This window comes from Phyllopteryx taeniolatus, chromosome 13 (genome assembly GCF_024500385.1).
Source record: "Phyllopteryx taeniolatus isolate TA_2022b chromosome 13, UOR_Ptae_1.2, whole genome shotgun sequence".
In the NCBI taxonomy this organism is placed as follows: Eukaryota; Metazoa; Chordata; class Actinopteri; order Syngnathiformes; family Syngnathidae; genus Phyllopteryx; species Phyllopteryx taeniolatus.
In genome coordinates, this window is record NC_084514.1 from 10317995 (window position 1) to 10341173 (window position 23179).

The 23179-nt window shown below is 42.7% G+C and overlaps 1 protein-coding gene across 2 annotated transcripts in view; it reads left to right on the top strand.

The window, feature by feature from the left end:
• grin3ba (glutamate receptor, ionotropic, N-methyl-D-aspartate 3Ba) overlaps nucleotides 1–23179 on the top strand; it is an 86593-nt gene that overhangs the window by 18822 nt on the left and 44592 nt on the right. The gene's annotated exons all lie outside the window — the stretch shown is intronic.

A 23179-nucleotide genomic window follows, 5' to 3' on the forward strand; every position in this document is an offset into this window, starting at 1 on the left:
ATCTCAGTCAATCAATCTAAATCACAATCGAGGATGACTTTACCTCCTTGTTAATGTCTTTTTTTACATTGTCATCATTCGTAGGGATTGACAATCGTAACAAGCTATTTTTACAAAGTAGGGAGTAGAAAGTACAGCTACCTGTTCTGTAAAATTCGTCTGAAAAATATTTTTCAAGCCAAGTACAGATACCTGAAAGGCTTCCTCAAGGAAAGTAACAAAGTATTGTATTTTATTATCTGCCACCCGTGTGAACAGTGGAATCCCCCATAAACCCCCACCCCTCAAACCTAATGACGCTGCTGCATTTTTTCTTATGATTGCATGTCTGAGATTGAACGCGCCTAAGTGATTAATTTTACCGCGGCGCACGCACCACGCGTGGAGGCTTATTATCAACGGGAGGGAGGGGAAGCGTACACGGCTGTTTTCCAGGAATTCGGTCCTCGGGCTAGTTAATTACAAGGGCGACGGGGCCCCTCGAGGGCACGGCTTCGTGCCGCCGCAGACGCACAACGGGCGCTCGCTAACAAAGTCTGCCGAGCGGCCCCAATTGATCGGAAGCTGTCCGAGATGGCCGTGGAAAGACTAAGGTGAGCTGGAGGGCCGGCGTGAAGGCAGATATGAAATGCTGAAACAGGGTACATGCATACCGATTTTTAACATCTGAAGCATTTTAAAAATGGATTTAGACCTTAAAAAACAATTAGCATGTGTGTACTTACTGGTTTTCTCATAAGTGCTGTACTCAAACTATGGGGTCCACAAAGGTTTTGGTTCTGGGGTCAGACTTCTGACTGGCTAAAGTGGCCAAATTGTCACGATCACAGAGTCTGTGGCTCGTTGTTGACCACACACATGAGGATTTGTAATCGTATTGCAAATATTGAACAGGTTTAACATTGATGATTGTCAGTCCCCGACCGGTTTCTGAGCAGATAGTAAAGATATCCCATCTTACATACTCAACAGGTTTAACATTTACAATTTGCAGCTCTCGACTGTTACGCGAGCAGATCAGGGAGTCAAAATAAGATAATCGCTCAAGATCATCTTTTCCAGTGACGTCCAAGAATTGGGACTTTGGTGACTTTGATCGTGAGGTCACGCAAAAAGCTCAAAGAAATTTGGCCCGATTGTCGGCATGCGCTTTACCCGGCACGACAAAACGTCCGCATAATGGCCCAGAGGTTGCGCGTGACAAAGTGCAAACACACTCAGCCAAAGTGTCGTCGTGGCCGCCTTGTGTATCGTGGGAGCAGCGGAAGCATTTGCATAAGTGGGTATTAAACCATGAGCCAGTGGACAGCAGCGATGGCTTCCATTCCCCCTCCACTCGCACAAAGACTGGCTGTTTATTGCTTTTGTCTAAGATTAAAACTTCCTCTGCCTTGTAAAATACAGTCAGGCTTAGCCCGTATATATTTAGACGGGTAGTTCTGTAAAATATATACAGGGGACCCTCAAGCTGCTCCATTTTTGTTTGTTTCTCGTACCGACTGATGCGTTCAATGTGGCGGACTCGTGACGTCGACGCCGTTTCCCTTGACCGCAGAGGCGGTGAGGTTTCGCAGTGGAAAACTTGGGGGACTTCCCCAAAGCCTGTTACACAAAGGATGACAAAAGTACACAAATATTTTTAACATCAGTTGTCCTTTGCGGACATTTGGCAAGAGAAGCGGGGTGATGGGCCGGGCTGGTCATCACCGGGCAAACGCCGGGCACTTGTAGACAAACAAGCGCTCGAGTTGACAGCCACTAAAAATTCTAAGTCTTCAGTTTACCGAAGTAGATTTTTGTCAAGAGAGGTAGGGGTACAGTTTCACACTGCGTTTCAAAAAATATCTGTTTGTGGGGACGCAACCTTTACGTTTCGATCGCCCCCACACAGTCACCCTTCATTTTGGGCCAAAAACCAGACATCTCCTGTCAACTTCTTCTTACTTAAGTCCCAGTGTGAAGACTTTTCAATTATCCCTCCGTCCACCTGAGAGGCTTTTTTTTGAGCAGGGACGAAAGGGGAAACCATGGCGCAGGAGGTTAGGGATTAGAAGTTGACAGAGAGATTGTGCAGTGAAACTGTGCCAACACGTCATCTTTCATTTGAATGACTTCCATCAAGTGTCCTTGAAACCCGCGTCTACTCAGATCATCCACTTTTATTGTAGCGCGAAGGCTGTGATACCTTTTAAGTGCCTCGCCGTGCTTCCACCTCTCCATCCTGTCTGTTCTGTCGGACCTTTTAACAACGGCAGCCGAGCGCTCGCATCTGTTTACAACCGGCGTTGCGTCCCCAAAACGTTTGGAATTCTCCGAGCGTTGAATCAATTCTTTGAATCAATTCTTGAGGGTTTTCTCCATGAGCAAACATTCCTTCTGCATTATTGTTGTTCATCTACTGTGCTTTGGGCCTGCTGTGTTTACTGGGGATAGTAATCTCGGCGTCATCAGAGTTTGCCAACGGTGACGTCTCGTGGATCACTTAACATGATTACTAGGGGGCGTAACGATATGGTAATGATCACGGTACGCGCCTTGGTTTTAAGGGAGCGCAGTAAGGGTACAAAATAGCAAAACGTGAAACATGTGAAGAGAAACATGTTAAATGAAACATAAAACAGTCAAATAAAGATAGAACAGCTTGAATCTTTTCTTTTCAGGAAAGCACAACATCATCACTTTTGTCCTTAACTGCATTTATGTGAATGTTTTTATGATGGTCGATTTTAGAGGCGTTTGAAGTGCTCATTCCATGTTTTTTTTTTAGAAAATTCCACAAAGACGGCGGCCACTTGTCACATTGCTACTTACTGTTTCGCTCGTCTGTGTCGTTCCCGCCCTAAGATCATTTCAAAAATGCGTCCTTTAGTTATTAGCCAAATTATTGATGTTACACTTTCCCAAAAAGAAAAGATATAAGCTGTTAAATATTTATCGTTCAAACTGTTGCACTTTCTGCGTTGTTAGTTTCTTATAAAGATGTCACACGCTATTGATATTGCACAAGTCTCAAGGATGCAAACTCAAACTGAAAAGATTTCAGTTGTTATACTGTACATATGACTAAACCTGTATTTTTTTGCGGTAGCTCTTTCTTTTAAGCTATTTCAGAATCTTCTATTAGTTGACTCATTTACTGCGAGCAGTTTTCAAATTTTGTTTCGTTTTACATTCCATTAAATGCGTTCCTTTTGACACGAAAGAAATGCATGTTTCTTTTGAACTTTTTATTCCCGTAAAGTATCCAATGCGAACCCAACCCTGGCCCTAAAAGCATGGTACGTAACCAAGAGTGATTGTTTTTTTGTTTTTTTTCCCAGATAGCTACTATATCATAACAGATAAATAAGCTAACGTTCTCTCTGTCTCGCTCTGTTTAGCCACTAATCGAGACCACCTCTTTAACAAAGTCACGCTACGGTTGTTTTGGTCGGCGCTCCAGTTGTGCTTCCGCTGTCCTCAAAGGAACCGCAGAAGGGAAATAAACAAAGCGCGGTGGCATTTGCCCTTTCCTTCCCCTTGCGCACGGAGCAGTGGTACACATAGGAATCTTTCAAATTGTATCTAGAATATTTTTTATGTGTGTTTCTGTTTCTCTGTGTTGACAAACGTGTGAATGCGTTAGAGAAGTAACCTTGCCCAGAGATGTCTCGCTATGAAAAGTCGGCCATCACTTTTGTGTGCGTTGCAAGTGAAGTGTCTGTGCGTGTGCGTGTGTACTGATCTGTCAGTCTGCCACACCAGGATGCACGGTCGCTGTGTGCGCTTGAAGGCTTCTTGACCCGGGGCTCCATACTTGTGAGTGACCTGAGAAATTCAAAGGAGACATACAATGTCATGTATTTTCTTTTACAATTTCAAATAGTTTCCCAGGTGTCTAAATAACATGTCTGTAGCATTATTTAAAATAGCCCAAGAATAAAGAATGAGCAGCGCACCTTAACCCCCCCTACCCTCCTCTTTTTCAATGTTTCTTTTTTTTTTTTCAAACCAGAATATCCCTGAATGGTTTCATTCCTCTTGTTTGTTGAGTGTTCGGATGGTAGCGTTCGCACTTGACCAAATGAAATGCACTATTAGACCGGTGTCGCACCAGAAAACATTTTGACCGAATCAAACTCGACAAGTGTGGACGCAGACTGAAAATAATCTGAATCGGATTCAGGTTTACAAGCACCATACACTGTTTCAAATCGGAGGAATCGGGGCTGGATGGTATGGCCTTAAATTTTATTTTTCATAAAAAAAGATTTCAGATTTTGATAGCTTTTTGCCCCCTTTGCTTATAAAAAAAACACAAGCCATTGATGATTCATTGACTGATGTTTTTTTTCCCTTGTGGGATTTGCCTTAAATCTCCTGAAACTAAACAAGCTCTGAAATGTTTTTTGTTTTGTTTTTTTCTTTCCCCAGGAGTGTCTTGCTGTAACTTTTATTGAAATAATAGGAATACTTTTTTTTTTTTTTTTGGTACAGATAATTTAATAATAAGTGCTTCCTTTTCGAAACATTTGTCAACATGACCCTTAATAAATGAACATCTTACATGTTGAACAATTTAACATTATAAAAATGAACCGTTAAATTCAGTTCTGTAGTTTCCAACATACTCATAAAGCAATGTTTAAATGGGCACAATAACTTTGGCACGATTTACTTTGATTGCTGAACTGCATTCAGTGGCATATTTTGGTAATGGAACGCCTCCAACAGCGATGTCAGTTGTGTATGCAGTTCAAATGCATTCATCCAATTTTTTTTAGCCTGTTGTTTGTCTGAGTCCCCACTGTAATTTGCATTTTTTTTCTTTCCAATATGCAGCAAAAAGTGTCATTCTCTTGGCTCGTCACTACCCAAAAAAAAATAAAAAATCCGTACCACATTGTCACTGAATCAGCAGGGCAAAGCCATTAATGTCTGAGCATAGGGTAGAATAGTGACAGTGCTTCACACCGACGCAGACGTCGCAGGTGCATTTGGCAAAGGCCACGAGCTGAATGCGTTTCAATTGCTAACCAGGTCACCTTATTTAAAACGTGGTTTGTTTGCAAAAGCGCAACAGATTGTCTTGGTCAAGAATTACATGATCAGTCCTTTTTTCAGGGGAATTAAAAAAAAAGAAAATGATGAACAAAGAAACATCTGTCGTATTTCTAAGGATGGTATCGCTGAGTAAAGATTCTAATTAGCCTCTGCAAAACAAGAAGGGCTTGACGCTCGCCTTCGGAAAATTGGACCTCCGCTAAAGCACATTTTTCCGGCTGCTTGTAGTGAGACAAGTTGCAGCATTTGGATATGCGTCATGGCAGTGTAAGGAGAGGAGAAAAATCCCATTGAATTGGATAGTAATAGTATTGATTTATGTAGCGCCTTTTAAGAGACCCAAGGGTGCTTAACAATACTTGTGTGGGGGGGGGGGGGGGGGATTCAAATGTATCTACATACAGTGTGTATCTGTATGTGTGTTTATGTTATCGGCTGTATGCTTTGGTGAACAGATGGTGCTTGAGGAGTTTTTAGAAATGTCCAGGGACGCTAGCGTCACAGATTTGAGTAGGGAGAGTTTCAGAGGTGGGGGGCTGCGGCACTGAAGTTTATTTGTATAGCACCATTCATACACAAGGCAAATCCTGACAGTGCTTTAACAGACGCAAAGAAATACGGATTAAAACCAACATGAAATAAACAGATGGAAAATCTAGATAGAATCCTGTCATAAAAGCAGGATGAATGAAAAGATACAACAAAACAGTAAAGTGAAAAGGACTTGAAAACAAGAAATAATCCTTTTGATTCATGAAAAAGTACCCGTGAAAAGGTTTTTTCAGGCTAGATTTAAACGTAGCGACAGTTGGAGGAGATCTCGTGTGGTCAGGAAGTTTTTTTCCACACTTGAAGAGCATAGAAACACAATCCTGCTTCGCTTTGTTTGGTTCTGGTCTGGAAGTCTCATAAGGAACTAAAAGGTCTTGAACATATTAAGGTACAATTTTAAAAATGTCATTTTTTTGACTCACAGGATGCCAGTGTAGAGATTTAAAGACCAGTGTGATGTGGTTTCCAGGTACCTGTAATAACTCGAGCAGCAACGTTTAAGACCCGTTGCAGCTAGCCGATTGAGTTTTTATTTAAATCTCTGTGGCAATAGTCCAATCTACTAAAATGGAGAACCAGTGTGAACCAGCTTTTGTGCGTCTTGTTTGGACAGAAGATTTTATGATTCTAGAGATGTTCTTCAGGTGGGACCAAACACTTAGTCACAGCTGTGAGGTGGAGTTTCAAATCCATGTCCAAGTCAATAATCACGCCAAGATTTTTTCACTTGATTTCTGGCTGTTAATGAAATGGACTGCACTGAAGTCATCAAACCTCCGGATTTAGTGTTTGACACGGGGGCAGGCTAGTGTCAGATGAGCGCGGTTTCGGTGCCGTGGTGTAGGGATGCACAAGATTGGTGATGAATGGTGGGGGCTAACGCATGGAGGGATTTCTTGAAGTCATTAGGAAATCTTTGGAGACTATCTGGATCTTGACGGGGAGCCAGTGCAGGTGTATTGGAGTGATGTGCTGCCAAGATTTTGAGAACTTTGGCAACAGATTTAGGAATATACTGGAGCTTGTCCATCCGAAGTGGAGTCACGTGACTTGACTCGAGTCGGGCTTGAGTCACTAATTTTAGGACTTGGGACTTGCTTGGCTAAAACCTATGGAATACTCAACATAACTCGGTATTCATGAGACTCGATTTGGCTTAAACTTGAACTAAATGGCTTGACAAAAATTGCCTGTTCATTCACAATTGAAAATCGGCATTTTTAATATAGTTAGCCTTTTTTTTTTTTTTTTTTTAGGCTGTGATGCACAGTAACATGGAGGCAGCTGCGCAGATGATCATAGATGATAAAATTGGGAAAAAAGAGAATAGCAACATGCTAGGTTTGCTACCCGAAAATCAGAGACACAATTAGGACATCTAACTTCTTCCGTCAGTATAATACCCGCAAAGACAGGTAAACTACGTTAACTTCACAGTGCAGCTCACCGAGAGCTGGTCAATCATGTCTGTTCTGTGTTTGAGAAGACAATAAGGTAATAGGCAATATGAAGACTGGTTTAAGACCATTATAAAAAAACTACTGTATGTGATCGTGAATGTGTTAAGGAACACAAGTACTGATACTGAGCGCAAAGTGGCTAATATTCGAATATCTGTTCTAACTAAGCAATATTGCATAGCTTGATGTGTGACTTGCTTAACCCAAGTAATGACTTGACTTGCTTGAAATTTAGTGGAGATGTAGTTACTGTTGCCACAGTAACTTGGGACTTGGCTGACAAAAACTTGACGGTTCAGACTGTAACTTTTGACTTGCTCAAACTTTATCTGATTTACTCCATAATCCAAAGTTTGCGTACTTTAGGAGGAAGGAGGATGGCGCAGTCATCAAAGCTAATGGTGTGAGTACATGGTCTCCAAACTTGACCTTAATGAGGCCTCTTACAGATCGGAAATGTGCCAATCATTAAGATATTCCCAAACAGCACAAGTAATGTACTGCACCCAGGGCCATCAAAACTACAAAGAAAAACGAAGACCATAAAGTGTGGTCTAAATGTGGTTCATTAGAGGCGCACAGACCATTAAATAAGGAATGGGATTGCCGACGGATGCCAGTGGCGCAATGCCAAGGCCACCTGAATTCTAATATACTGTTGGTATCCAGCTGGAACGAGGTTTCCAGCCAGACTCCTGTTGAAGTGTATCACCTAAGTGCTCATTTGCTCTTGATTCGATACTTTACATTTAAGTTAACTTAGCAGTTAGCGTGGCTTTTCTGTCCGCCCTTGTTTGGTGTACTGCGTGTTTATTTTATCCCCAATGTTGCTAATTTAGACATACCGTGCCGTATCCCTCTGTAATTGTAATAAGTGACGTTAATTTGCCATTATGAACTTCAGTCGCAGTAGCTTACCAGACGGCAACTTCTAGCAGGTCCGCCGCAGGTTAGCTTAGCATTAGCATTCCCTTGGCAGCTCCGGAAACCAGGAGGGTTGGGTGATAGCTTGGCAAGTTTGACGTATAGTGAACCCTCACTACTCGCCGAGTTTAGAGAGCAAATCCTGATGCGAATAGAAATAGGTGGCTTTAGCCGTCAGCAGCTAATCAGCTGTTAAATTGTACTCCCAATAGCAATCCGGACCTTTCTCTGCATCATCTTGAGAAGCTTATTGCCTTGCTTTCTCTGGGGATCTCTACTGGAATCTGCTGTTGGCTTCAAGCTGGCTGGCTAACAGCCGGTGGCCCAATGCTAGCTACTTAGCGCGTTATAGAAAGAGCACAAAAATATGCGTATAAGCACGAATAGGTGTGTTTTTTAGAGAATAGTTGTTACCCAAAAAAATTTGCAAGTTGGTGACTGCAAACGGTAATGTGCGAATTGCTAAGGGGGTTTCCTGTACCACCAAAAACACATCGCCAGCCAGGACGGCCCTTTCCCTTTTCCGTATTTTGAAAGTGAGGAATGTCATCGTTCCAAATTTCTTGGCCGCGCGCAGTGTAACCGCTTCCCGACTCTCTGATTCTCATCTTTCTTCTCCCTTATCAGGCCTCATCCTCTGCCTCCTCGTGTTTCTCCATCTCCTTTGTTGTTACTCCATCCTCCTCGCGCTCTTGCTCCCTCCATGCCTGCTCGCCCTCTCTCGATTCCTATTATCGCTTCGCTGCTGCTCATTTCCCCACCTTCATGGGACGGCTGCTGAGAGCGCCCTGCGGAGGGCCGGCCACGAGTAACCATCCCTCTTTTCCCAGAGTAATCTAGGCACACCGTGACAGGCAGGGAAATGGAAATCACTGTTCACTGCCATGCGCGTGATTCTCTATCGTTCTCCTTTAGTATGTCTGCTTAGCTTTTATGACACCCTGCTGTGGGACTATTTTTAGTCCCTGCAAAAAGCTGACCACCGGACGTACACATGAGCAGAGAATCTCTATTGTGACCGCAGATGGGATTGGGTCATTTTTTTTTCCGAGCGGGAAATCTGCTTTCTGCCTCTGCCGTTGTGGTTTTTATGATTGTTGTTTTGACTTTATGGATTTCGACGAGCCCTTAGGGAAATTCTTTTTGTCAACATATCGACGGGGATGTGCAACAGTGTCACCTATAGGAGTGGAGGGTTTGGACACCTCGGTGCAGAGGAATCAAACCTCAAAGCCTCTCTTGACCGAGTCTTATCATGGGTCTCGATCCTGCCACCCTCCAATCCCTGACCCATGAGCAATATCAGAACTGGGGCCACTGACACTCCCAAAAATGTTGCCTTTACATTATGTTTTATTTTGTGATGTAGACCAGAGCCACTCAATTTCATTGTTTTACTTCAATGCAAACATATTAAGTTTGCGTGTTTAACTAACATAATATAATTGCATGGTACTTAAGATTCTGGTTTTGGGTTCTGGTTAGGGGTTAGGGATTGGTTTAGGGTTAGAATTATTTTTAGGGGTTAGGGTTAGGCATTGGTTTAGGAGGAGGGTTAGGGTTAGGGATTGAGGTTCAGGTTGAAGTTAGGGTTTCGTGTTGTGTTTTGGATGAAGAGGTTCAACTTCATTTTAGGGTTAGCGTATTAGAATCTATGAAGTTACCACGCTGCGGTGTTACATTCGCCTGACTTGGGTGCAAGCAGCGTGGGTTCAGTTCCCACTCAGATTGTCTTTCTCTAAAGGTGCCCTGGGCGGAGTCCGCCTTTCGCCAAAGGTTAGCTGGGATAGGCCCCGGCTCACCAGTCACGGGTGAGCTGGAGCACAACTGAACAGGATAAGCGGCGTAGAAAATGGATGGATGGAAGTTACTACTAGTTTGTTTTCTCTGATGGTAAAAAGGGAGAGGTCTATGGTGGAGGGGGTATAGAGTGTAAAGTTTGGAATGCCATTTGAGGAAATCTGTTTCTCTTGCTTGTCGAACAAGACAAAGGAGCTGATATCTCCTGATTCACACTTTTTCTTTCTTTGTTTTTCATCTGGCCGAGCAAACGGATCGGTACCGAGGCAGCCAGGCGTCGACCGCCACACGTTCAACAATGAAAGATGGGTGAAATCCTGATCTGTAAATGTCATTTTATCTGCTGGCCATCTTTCAGAATTCCATGCTGGCTCCACGCGTCTTTGGTGGGTGTCATTTTTCCAGATGCCCCCTTAGCTCGGACGCTTAATCTGATTCTAACGTGCTTCCTAACTTCCATTTACCTCCCAGATGTTTCCCCACTTGCCAGTGTCATCCCCGCACTCTCTTTTTAAACATGAGGACACGCTCGCCAAAGACATTGATTTCTCTGCCTCCCTCTCCAAACCTGACGGATGGCCCGAAGCATCCCCCCAGCCAATCCCCCATCATCCCCTCCTTTGAGCGGACTCCTTATAAATGTCAGCTTGCAGTAGCGGCCGGGAGACGGGGAGAAGAATGGCGGCTGTTGGCCTCGGACCAGGATTGAGTGTGATGCAAAGATTGCAGTTGGGTGGAGGGTCTCACTTTTGTCAGAACACTCCAAGAAATATGAGTGACGGGAGCAAGTGGTCCAACAATATCATGACATGCGGCATCAACTTGACGTTGCAACGGTTGGCTCGGGTGTGAAACTTGAAAGATTGCCTTGAAATACATCAAAGCCTACTACCGCAAATCCACCACAGTAATGCCTCACTGTATCGCGGTCCAACTAGCGCAGCCCCGCTATGAGTTTAAAAGCTTGTTGAACTAAGTTTCAGTGTGATTACAGTATGGGGGCAACGGTATTTTAAGACTTAAACTTGAAAACAAATGTTTTTGTATATGGTCTCGCTATTTTTTTTTGGGGAGCTTTTCACCTCATGTGGTCCCGCGATGAACGGCGAATCACTGTGGTGACTTGGGGCGTTCATTTTGGCAATGATTTTTCTTCCTGATGGGGAAAAATAAAACGATACCACCCCCATGGGTGCGCACAACGTTGTGGACCGACCAGGTCAGAGTCTCCTGAAATGCGATTCGTCGTCAAAGACACCATAGCCACATAAGGTCAAGACATCTTGAATAAGGAACGTGTCTCGTCAAGACTTCACACTTGAATTCATCCTTCTGTAGGTGCTGCTATTTTAGTTAGCAATAGAGTTTTGTGTCTGAACCGAGTTTTGTGTGTGAACCGTATATATCCATCCATCCATTTTCTGAGCCGCTTCTCCTCACTAGGGTCGCGGGCGTGCTGGAGCCTATCCCAGCTGTCATCGGGCAGGAGGCGGGGTACACCCTGAACTGGTTGCCAGCCAATCGCAGGGCACATCGAAACAAACAACCATTCGCACTCACAGTCATGCCTACGGGCAATTTAGAGTCTCCAATTAATGCATGTTTTTGGGATGTGGGAGGAAACCGGAGTGCCCGGAGAAAACCCACGCAGGCACGGGGAGAACATGCAAACTCCACACAGGCGGGGCCGGGGATTGAACCCGGGACATCAGAACTGTGAGGCTGACGCTCTAACCAGTCGGCCACCGTGCCGCCGAACCGTGTGTGTGTGTGTGTGTGTGTGTGTGTGTGTGTGTGTGTGTGTGTGTGTGTGTGTGTGTGTGTGTGTGTGTGTGTGTGTGTATATATATATATATATATATATATATATATATATATATATATATATATATATATATTCCGAGTTGTGCACTATAATAACAAGCTGAGAGGCAGAATGGTGTACTATTGACAAACACTTACTCGAAATGTATAGGACGTGCCGGTCGGCGCAACGGGGCGTCCGATTTCATGCGATAGACAAAAAAAACAAAAACAAAAAAGTAAGCTTCAAAAGACAGCGAGAGGGCCGTATAATCGCTAACATAATACCAGCTCATGTGTGCTCATGCATATTATAAGCAGTGTTGGCATAATCTGCTGCTGCTTCGGCAGCTGCTTACACACACTCACACACACACTCACACACACACACACACACACGCGCACACACATCCCCCTATTTATTATTTTGATACTCTTCATTTTTGGGGAGGGTATATTATTAATAATTTATTCCTTTTGGAAGCCTGCAAATAGCATTCCGGGAGATTAATACGAAACGTAACCCACTTCCTTCCTCGACCATCTCCCATGATGCACCTGTTCCCTGTTTGCTACGCAGGGGGGTTGGGGGGTGCACATCCATCCAGGCCCCCGTGACCCAAAGTGGAGTTAATTAAACAGCGCGCGTTAATCACAGCGGGGTCGTTAATCTGGACGTGATTATCTATGATATTTTGTGAGTGATGTGATCCTGCTTAACTGAGAGGACACGCACACACGCACGCACACACACGCGCTGTGAAGGCAATTTACATTTGCTGACAAGCCAGCGCTGGCCACTCTTTGATGCCCTTTACACGTTTCAATCAGCATCAATCAACGTTTACAATGGTATCTCTTCTTTTTTGGATTTGGAGTGAAACATGGCTGGTGATAAAGAGGCAAAGGGTGGGGTTTACGTTTTTAGATTGGCGATCATTACTCTTCATTTTGTCAGAAGCGTGCAGGGCCAAATGTCACTTGGCTTAGCCATACAGATGACGCCTCGAATGGAGTAGCGCTCAAACGTTTTACACTGAGTTGTACTGAAAAAAAAAAAAAAAAACAACTTGGCCCTCTAAGTACCACCGTCGTGACCAACATTAAAATACAGCAGCGTAGTTGGCCTAGGTGGTCATCAAAAAAACAAGACTGGGGCTTTAAGAAGTACACAACCTCCACACTAGCATGAGAAAGTGTTTTTGTCTGATAATGTATATTTAATATTATTGTAAGTTGTGCAAGTTTATATAGGAATATATAGGGGGGGGGAAATTTAATTAAATTACGATTCAATTAAAATGTATTCCACATAAAAGATAAATAAAAATTGTACCTTAATAAAAGTATACAAACACACAACTAAAATGTTAAATACAACTGAACTGTTTTTAGGCAGTGATTCTTTCACGTACCACTAGAGGGATCCCTCATACCACTCGTGGTACTCGTACCACACTTGGAGTATCACTGGTCTATATTTCTATATTTTTATATCATTGGTTCGTTTCTTTTTATGTTCACTAATGTACCAAATATTCTATATTTATTTATCTATGAAAATTAAATAGATTGAATGCAATGGAAAAAGGCTGTTGTTATTAACCCAAATTTTCTTTAAAAAAATTTGTTATAATTTCAATTTTAATGCGATTGCAATACCATGATACAGCAATATCTTTGCTCAAGGTTATCTTACCGTCAGAATCCGATACCAGCTCATGCCTAGTTGATAGTTTACGATAGTTTTTTTAAACTTCGCTTGTGTAAAAGCACAAATTGAATGGACTAAAATACAATCACAAAACATGCACAACCCCCCACAATTTAGCGATAGGTTAGGATTGTGATGTAATTCAGGTTAGGGTTCGCGTCCAGTTTAAGGTTAGGGTTCAGGTTTTGGGATCTGATTTTGGTTCGGTTAGGATTCTCTGTTCAAGTTAGGTTGGCGTTGCAATTTGCAAATAATAATTACAACAAAGGGTGGCTTATAAAGTACATCTAAATAGTACATAGTACATCTAATAATAAAGCAGTAGAACGAAATATGTGCTCAATATTTGGCCTGAACAAAAGTGCTAACAAACTAATTAATAGACAATGTGAAACCTTGAGAAAGATGATTTATTACATTCTGGGAGTGGGAATTGAGTCCAGCTCAGGTATGAACATGAATGCTTAAACTGCGCCGAACTGTCCTGAACTCAGATAACACTTCATCCCCGTTTGTGCAATCCATACATGGGCAAAGTTGAACATGCTTGCTCGCATACAGTCAACATCCAGAGCCTGATAAACTTCTATCTAATCCCTTTATTTAACTCCGAAATGACAATCGCTTCCTCCCCCGCTCTATATGGGCCACCCTTTGCGCCTTTGTTGATGATAACACCAAGTTATTTCCCACCACTATGAACTCCTCCAATTATACCCTCTGGCTAGGAGCCTTTAATAGCAGATAAGTGATTAGGACCTAATGCAGAGATTTGCCCCATTTACTTGATGCCGCAATTAATACGGAAGCGGAGGTAGCGGAAAGCTGAGATTAGAGACTTAATTTTCCCCGTATCCCAAAGGCAGGCGGCCAAATGGCCAATGATGGTGTTGTGATTACATTTCTGCAGAAATGGGGGGTCTCGCGCCTGCCCGGGAATCTTAATTTCTCGTCGGGGGTCGTCCAACTTTCCCACAAAAACAAGTTATCGCGAATATCTGATGCCGTTATCAACTGAGAAGCGGCTCGTTGTTGTTAATATACACTTAAAGAACTTCAAACATTTCTTAGGTGTCTTAATAACATGTCTGTCTGATCTATCTCATGCAAATGAGTGCCCGTGCAACCCCGCCCCATAAACTGTGAGTCGGGATTTTGTTAAGTAAAAAAGTGTACAAAAGCGAACGCCCGTAAAGGCTAAACCTTCTCTGATTTTGCAAGTGCACTAGCATGAAAAGTTGGTCTTTTATAAATGTCCTTTTTTAAAAAAAAAATGACATTAAGATAACATTAAATTAATCACAAATACAGTCTCGACGTTGTCAAGTCAATTGGCAAAGATTGACGACATTGTTAGTGGTTGAAAAATAAACAACAACAAAAAAATAGGACATTTCTATATGACCCGCAAACATTTAAATGTCGTGCTTTCATGTAAAACATGAAATTGTCATTGTGACCCCAGACCTTTGAACAGCAATATACTGTATGTATACTTATATATTGATGGTTAATGTACCTTCTGCCATCTAGTGGAGGAGCATTTAATTGTTCTGCCTGTTGTTCCTAGCATATAGGAATAGAGGATGGATGTACAAAGAAATATTTGCTTTAGTGGACAAATGTAATTACACGAAAGCATTCCAGTTCAGAGAAATCGTATTAACAGATCTGGCAAGATTTCCACTTATTCAACGCACTTGTTTTGGACTCGCGTGGCACGAGCATTAATGAAACAATAGCGCATCTTCAACTTTCTGAATACATTCCCGCTTGCGGCAGCATTAAGGTGGAGAGCGCGCCGTAAACAATTCGATTAGACCTCTGTGAGGGAGATGAGTCATCAAAATGACGAACGGCGCATTGAGAAGGAGGCGCGGGCTCGCGGGCTCACGGGCTATTGCTAAGTGCATTTTTAGCGAGGGGGGTAATCATACTTTCATTTTTTTTCATCTAGCTAATTCCCCACGAGTATGGTAAGTACGGCACTTTAACTCACGCACACAAAAGTCGTGTATTTAATGGATTCTTTAAGTGAGCGGAGCGACATCTTATTATCCTCTGCTTATTTTAGTCATTTCTACGCTAGCAAATCTTGTATTTTGGAGGGGAAACCAGAATGAGCAGCTTTACTCTGACAATGAAGGACATCAAACTGGAGGTCGGAAGAAATTGACTGCAATGCTCGTTTTCCACCACACATACACGCACAGAAAAAAAGAAATCCCAACACAATTCTACTCGCGAGAGAATCATGGCGCCACCTGCGAAAAGATGGCTATTATGTTTTCCACCGACGGCGGTGGGCGAAACATTTGCCTCCCGAGAGCTATTTACCACAAAACTAGTGCGCCTTTTCTTTTACGCGCAGCTGTGATGAAAAGCACGGCGTGACGTGAAGGTCACCGGTTTGAATCCCGCTGCAGTAAATACGAGTGCAGCAGTGCCCTGATATATTTGAAAGTGTTTAAATGTCAGCCTACATGTTGCATTCAGGAAAAATACACACACACACACACACACACACACTCTGCAAATTACCTCTGGATAAATAAATCGTATATACTGTATATCACCTTTATTGTTTGTATTGGGTTGATTTTATTTCATTTTATTTATTTATTTATTTATTTTTTTACAACAGTGGCTGTTCCAGAAGCCCTACTAGCTTTAATTTGTGCCGAGACCGTCCCTGGAAGTAATCCTACATTGAAAGTTAATCATCGGAAACAACATTAGCCCAGTTTATTCACAGTTTAATAACAAACTCGGCAAATGGCAGGTCTGCGAGATGGACGTTTGCCTCGCGTCTGTTCTTGGGGCAGCCAACAACAACAACAACAACAACAAACTATGATGAATTAACCATCCATCCATCCATTTTCTTTAGCAAAAATATTTTTACGTCGTAAAACCCAGTTTTACACTAATAATGGAATGCCCGCAAAGTAAAAAAAAACATCTACTTAAAAATACGCCTATGACACATTTCGAGAAGTCTCCGTGGCGTAATTAATTTTTCTCGGGGGGTGAAACATTTTAAGAATTTAATTTTTTTTTTCATGGCATTCATAATGGGCATCAATTATTTGCGGATTTTCACTGTTTGCGGTCGGACCTGTTCATTAATAGAATAGAAGGGGTCCACTGTATCGCAAATTACTATTTAGCTTGAGTTGGGCACTTATGTTAACTTATGTCGACCAGTTAGCCGTTAGCCGTTCACTTCCACCACTGCCAATAACAATCCGTACCTTTGTCTGCGTCATCTTGAGACGTTTATTCCAGGTTTTAACCCGTCAAGCACCTTGCCTGCCTGCCGAACGTCTACCGAAATCTTCCATCGCACTTCTGTTTGCTGTCAGGTGGTGGTCAACGCTAGCTATTCCTACGCTAAGTTTTTCAGCGAATGCTTATTTTTTACAGGAAAAATTGCATGTATCGGTGAGGGTTTACTGTAATAATCTGGATGTCTTTCTCGCAGTGCGTCCCATCACCATCGTGGGCCACAGCTGCGGAAGCAGGTGCCGTGTTAGCATGTTTTTTGCAACCCTTAACATCTGCCAGAAGGACCTGAACCCCCCTGGTGTTTTGTCTCCTGATCTGTTTTGACGTAGTTTTGCAGATGCTCTGATTTAATGGGCACGCCGAGCCCGAACAGGGGGGATAGATGTAAAGATGCAATTAGGACAGGTCGCTATCAATTATGCATTGTTGGAATATTTCTATCTGCTCATCTTATTTGCTGTTTCTCGCCTCGCCGGTGTTGAACTAACATCCCCGCGTCTGCGGTCGTTCCAATGACAAACGAGAGCTTCCTATTTGAATTTGTCTTCTACTAGAAGGACTTGAATCTTTTTTTTTTTCCCTTCGCGTCTGTTTTAAATCACCTTGTCGGCCACGTTTTCTCCTTTCGCTGACAAAAACGTAACCCCGGTGTCGAGAACAAATGAGAAATTGCACGGGAACAGATTGGTTTGCTTAGGGAAAAAAAAACAAAAAAAAACAGACTGTAGCAGACCTCAAGGACATTTGCATGGTGGATTTTATTTCCTTTGCGTATGTTTTATGCATCACACCAAAAGGTTTTCCCAGCATGAGGTTATCGATGGCTAACACGTTGATGGCCCGAATCGTTCTCCTACGTGGTGATGGAATTCAACTTTGTCAGTGGCTACTCTCGCAGGTGATATATATCGCATCGCATCATAACCAAAGCACTGCAATGTGCTTATCGGACACCAGTGTTACACACGTAATCATAAATTTAGATTAAAGGAAGATTCAAAACATTTCCAGGGGCCAAATAGTGGCGAGATGTTGTTGGACAAATCAACACAAGTAGATACTTTAAATGTATTAAACCTGGAAGCTGATATTAAGACGTATTCATCAATAGTCATCAACGCATCATATGACAATTTTCTATTGATTGATTTATTGAATGAAGATTTCGCACATGCATTGCGAAAGAACTCAAAACAGAAAACATCTGCCATCTAAATGTTAGCCCGCTTTAGCCAATCTACTACCTTACTGAAACATTACAGAATGTAATGCCGGTCTGAAAAGGCGTAGTAAGAAGTAAAACTTAACAATACAATCAATTATAGGCCCAAGTTAAGCTACGAATGGCCTGCAATGAACTGTTAGAATATGTTTGTCATCCGGCACAAGAAAGCACGCTCAATTACCACCAGACGTAATGTTCTTCGTTTTATATTTATGGCCCACAAGTGTTTCTCATACAAATATTTACTGTATTGAGGACTACTGCGTTAACATAGTTTAGTGACAGATTACAGGAGGTTCTGACTTCGGTCGATTTGTTAGCTACGTTGCCGTAGGAATAGAACGCCGTTGTAAAGCAAGCGTCCTTTGATCACTATTGAATCAACAGCGCCTCTGCTGGTTGCATTCAAGTAGTGCACTCTATTTTCGCCCTCAGGTACTTCACGATACGATTAATCAACATGCAAGTCCACACAAACAGCAGAATTCTTAATCAGTGCATCGATTAATCCATTATTAAGTGCCCATCCCTGGATATAATTCAAGAACAATAATGGCCAGGTTTCACAGAAAAGGCTAAATCCAAAGCCAGACTAAAATAATCACAACCTTATATAGACATAGAGTCTATAATTGAAATAGTCATAACTTGACCCTATTCTGTTGCTCAAAGGGGACATACTATGAGAAATTGACTTTTTAATTTCTCGTGCCCAAAAAGGCTGCTTCAAAGCAAATATGGCAGACCTGCTGTTCGATTTTGGGTATGGGTTCTTTTCGGGCGTCCTGTCCAGATGGACACGTCCACCCAACTGTGTGTTGATTGCTGAAACTGTTGTCTTTCGAACTTTCCCAGAGGTGCTACCGAGTGTGTTTTGGGACAAACATTGACGTGCCCCAAAAGGCGATTCATTCGTCAGAAGAATTGCAATAAACACAATGATTCCTGGGGGCCCTGACTTGGGTGTAGGGTGTGTGTTCATTTCCTACTCTGTGATGTTGTGAATGTGAGTGTAAACGGTTTTTGCATGTGCCATTTAATTGTCTGACAACCAGTCCAAGGTTGTCGTCTGAACAAGGTAAGCGAGCGCTATAGAAAACAGATCGACAGATAGGAGTTGTGCCTGTTGGATGTTTCAACAAGTAAAACAAATGTGCGCTAATCCAGGTCCTAACCCTAATTACCAGGGTTACCAAACAGTGGAGATAAGACGTTTGGATGTTTTCGTAACGCCGGATAAGTTCACCCCAGACGGCCCCTTCAGCTGACTCAACTAGCCGTCACATTAGCCAGACAATTCCGCCGCTAACAGGGTGCCATTTGTCAAACGTCTTATGTCCTGCATTCAGATTAGCGATTAATAGACTTTTTTTTTTTTTTTAATTCCGTCTCTGTCACTCTCACTCCCAATGTTTTCCCGCCACATCCCCTAATTAGCCCCCCTCTTTTTATGCTCCGCTTCGTACGTGAAATCATTCGCACTCTTCTCCGTCCACGAGGAGCCACTCCGTTTCTTCCGTCATTCGCCGGGCTCATGGAGATGGATGAAAGGCCGCTTCGGCGGAGAGGGCGCGCCGGGGTGGTCGTGAATATCGAAGCGCCGGGTCGTTTAGTCACGGCCGGATCATCCATCCCGGGGTCGTAGCCCCCGCGCCGCAATCATCCTCGACTCGGCGCGAACACACCGCCGCTAAATGGCTTCCATCGCTCGCTTGTCTCATTTCACTGGTCTGAGTCCATCCCCGGGCGGCGAGACTCTTAAACCGAGAGCGTGCCACATTATCTCTTCCACTCTGTCGCCACTCAACTGGACTGCATTCTTCAGTGTTTTTATTAGAATGAATGAGAAGAGCCCGGTGGTCACATATGGGGGGCTGAGGATGAAAGAAGCGTCACGAGAGAAAATTCAAGTGTTGGACAAGAAGAAGTCTGACTTGACGTCCGATGTGTTTGCGTTTGGAAACACATTTAACTATAGAAAATATAGCCTCGCGGGAGTTACGTTCCAGATTAAGACCCGCCCACGTTAGGTAAAAATCTACTATATTTACAGAGGCCATTTTAAAAAAAGCAAAAATTTTTTGTACTCTAAGCCTTGAAATACCCCTTCCACATGATTTAAACACATTTGAACTGCTTTTTAAAGACACGTAAATGTATTTGAACACAAGATACAATTAGCTATGTAAAATCAATATACAATCTAGAGGTGCAACAATTAATCGATTAATCGACAGCTATTTTAATAACCGATTAATCGTTTAGAGGCCTTGTTAAACTAAAAATTGTTCAAATCCTTAGAATTTCAGCCTCTCAACAGTAAATATTCTCTGATTTTGGTAATCCTCCAATAAAGTAGACTGATTATCTTTGTGTTTAGTTAAAGTAAGACCATTGCAAACATCTACTTTTATTTTGGAAAACAATGATCAACATTTGCTTATTGTCTGCTATGTTACGGACCAAACCAGTAACTGAATCGTAATCAATTTAGGTTTGTGCATTTTCTGCACTGTCAATTGGAAATGACGTCTTGTTTTTGAAAAAAGTGATGCAAATCAAAAGTTTTGTTTTTATCCGATTCATTGAACAAAATAATGGACAGATTATTAAAATAATCGTAACTTGCAGCCCTAATAAAATCTCGGGAAAACGCGAGTATGACTGGACTGATATATAGTGTTTTGGGGGATTACTTTGAGAAGTGGTGAACACAATTGTTTTATGTTTATGAACAAGAAATGAATTTTGGGGACAGAATTTACTCTAATCACGACTTTACTTCTGTGTCAGTTTAGGTTAGTGATGGAAATTCCGGTTACGTTGCCGCCGTTTGAACGGAACTCACATCGAGGACCGCCTGTATTGGCTCACAACACATCGCCAAAGCAAAAAAAGGAGTTTGTCATTTGCAAGAAGTGGAAGGTTTTAGACTGGCCAAGTCAATCTCCCGACATAAACCTTATAAAGCATGCATATTTGCCTGTTAAAGAGAAGACTTGAAGGAAAAAAAACTTCAATGAAGACTCACCCCTTGAAATATCATTTTGACACTCTCAATTGTCAACACTAAACTGTCAACCAGAAACCGAAACCACCGGGGGGACGACTGAGCCGTGTATAGCATAGCTAGCTCGGTAAATGCGCCCTGTAGCGGTAGAATGGGTCGAGTAATAATAACTAACTCACAATTGCGTCGGATAACTGCTGATGCAAACATAGGCGCCCAGTTCTTATAAAGTGCGTACCTTGAGTCCAAAGAGTCCAAATCAGCAAAACCGAAACGGTGAAAAACATTCAACACTATGCCTCCACAATTCAGTACTACATAGTTCTCAGTCTTTACACTTTTTCAGCAATTATCTTTAAATATCTCTCATGTATTTAGAAACAAATATCTGAATTCACTGAGGGTCTTTAACAGCGCTGTTGTCAAGAGAAGAGTCTGTTGCTACTTTGATAATGTTACTACCCACCTTTTTTTGTTGTGTTTTTTCACGAGTCACCCTTCAGGTGGCCACGGGTACCCAACCCGAGCATAACACTGGCAACCACCAAGCGCCCCCCCCCCCACCGAAGCTCACGACATCCCATTACAAGCATGATGCGCCTTCCCTTTGCTTTCCCTGGAGGCTGACTCTTCTTGACGTGGTGTCACTTTGCATCCGAGCTCTGTATCAGCCTGCTTGCTAAACTAAATCATGTTGTCATCTCGCCGTTCCAACCCAGCAAGAGGCTATTTTCCACCCTGACAATCCCGGCGGCAGCCCAGAAACACCCAAAACAGCTTTTTTTTTTTTTTTTTTTTTCCCTTCCCCGGCCCTGCCCCCTTCACATGATGGCGTGATGATTACTGCCAATGCTCGAAGCTCATCTTTGCTGCGAGCGGGGAGTTACGATTTGGAAAATTGCGGCGATGGAAGCCCCCCCAAACCGTCGGAGGTTGTCGGGGACGTCCGTCGCGCGCCGGCCGTTATTGACAGATGTACGGCGTAATCGGACGCCGGTGCTGCGCGGCGCTCGGATGAGTCGGGAGCGAAAATGCGATTAACGGGTGGCAATCATCAGTCAGATTAGCCTTCCTCCGTACACCGGAATCAATCACTCGGCTTCCCGTCGCTCGCTAATAGCGGCGGCGGCAAGGAACCAAACACAAATACTTCGTCAAAGTTGACTCATTACTTTTTCCACAGGTGACATATTGTACAGTTCGTATATATGGAGAGGTATTTACAAACGTATTGGTTTTTATTGGAATCTTTTCTCAATTGCCTTACCTGGATCAATAAAGGTTAAATAAATCAATACATCAAAATGATCGGATTGAGCCATTTCTGTTACGTTGTTTCATCAGAAGTATAAGCATTATGTTAAGTTAATCAAAAGAAGGATTTGTTTTCCTGTTGTGCCAAGTCATTAAAACAGGTAATATATGTATTATAATTATATTATAATAATTTTCAATTTTGTACTACATTTCCTGTTCCTGTTTTCCAAGAGTATTTCTTGTACTTCTACAAGTCCTGATTGAATAAATAACAGGCGCTATTATGAGCATAAATAGCGTAGTCAGACGCTGTTTGTTGACGCAAATCCATTCAGCATTTTTATTTTGTATTTTTTTGCTTTTTCTTCGCTGTGAACTCGTTTGTATCCGTGCGAAGGGGACGATCAAAGGCGCCCCTGACAAAAGCGACGGCGAGGCGTCTTGCTGAGATGACAAGCCTCTCGCCGTCGCCGGCGGCGCGCTCTGCACTAACGCCGGCCGACTGAAGCGGCCCGCGACGGACCGACTCAGTCGCTCCCTCGACATCCGGATGCTGGCGAGGCTCGTTAAAAGCCAGTTTGCCCAAATCAAGCGGTTTTTTTTTTTTGCGTAGAAATGACGCTTAATTCAGCTGATGAATGTTTCAATCTTGACGTTGAAACAAGATATTCAGTAGAAAAAGGTCTGTCTCGCTAAATGTTAGCATAGCAACTGTTAGCACTTACTGTATTACAAAATGCAAAAAGTCCTTTATATTTCCTACATTTTCATACATGAGATTGTTCAGTGAGACCTCGTGTGGATTTGTGCGCTATTTTTTTTTTTTTCACAATTAGCATTTTCTAGTGATTGGATATACTGTAATTTGATTAATTTGAAACCAAAAGTACCTAAAATACTTTCTCAATGACATGCATGCCTTGATTGCAATTACCAAGCAGAAGTTTTAGCCACAGTGTAGCTTTCTGTGACAAGCATTATTCTCACAATTTGGAGCGCTCCCGTGCACAGTACAATATGTGCCCGCAGGGGGAAAACGAGAGCCCGTCATGATTTTACGGCTTTATCCGCCATCACTCGGATGTGTGTGTTTATTTCTTTTT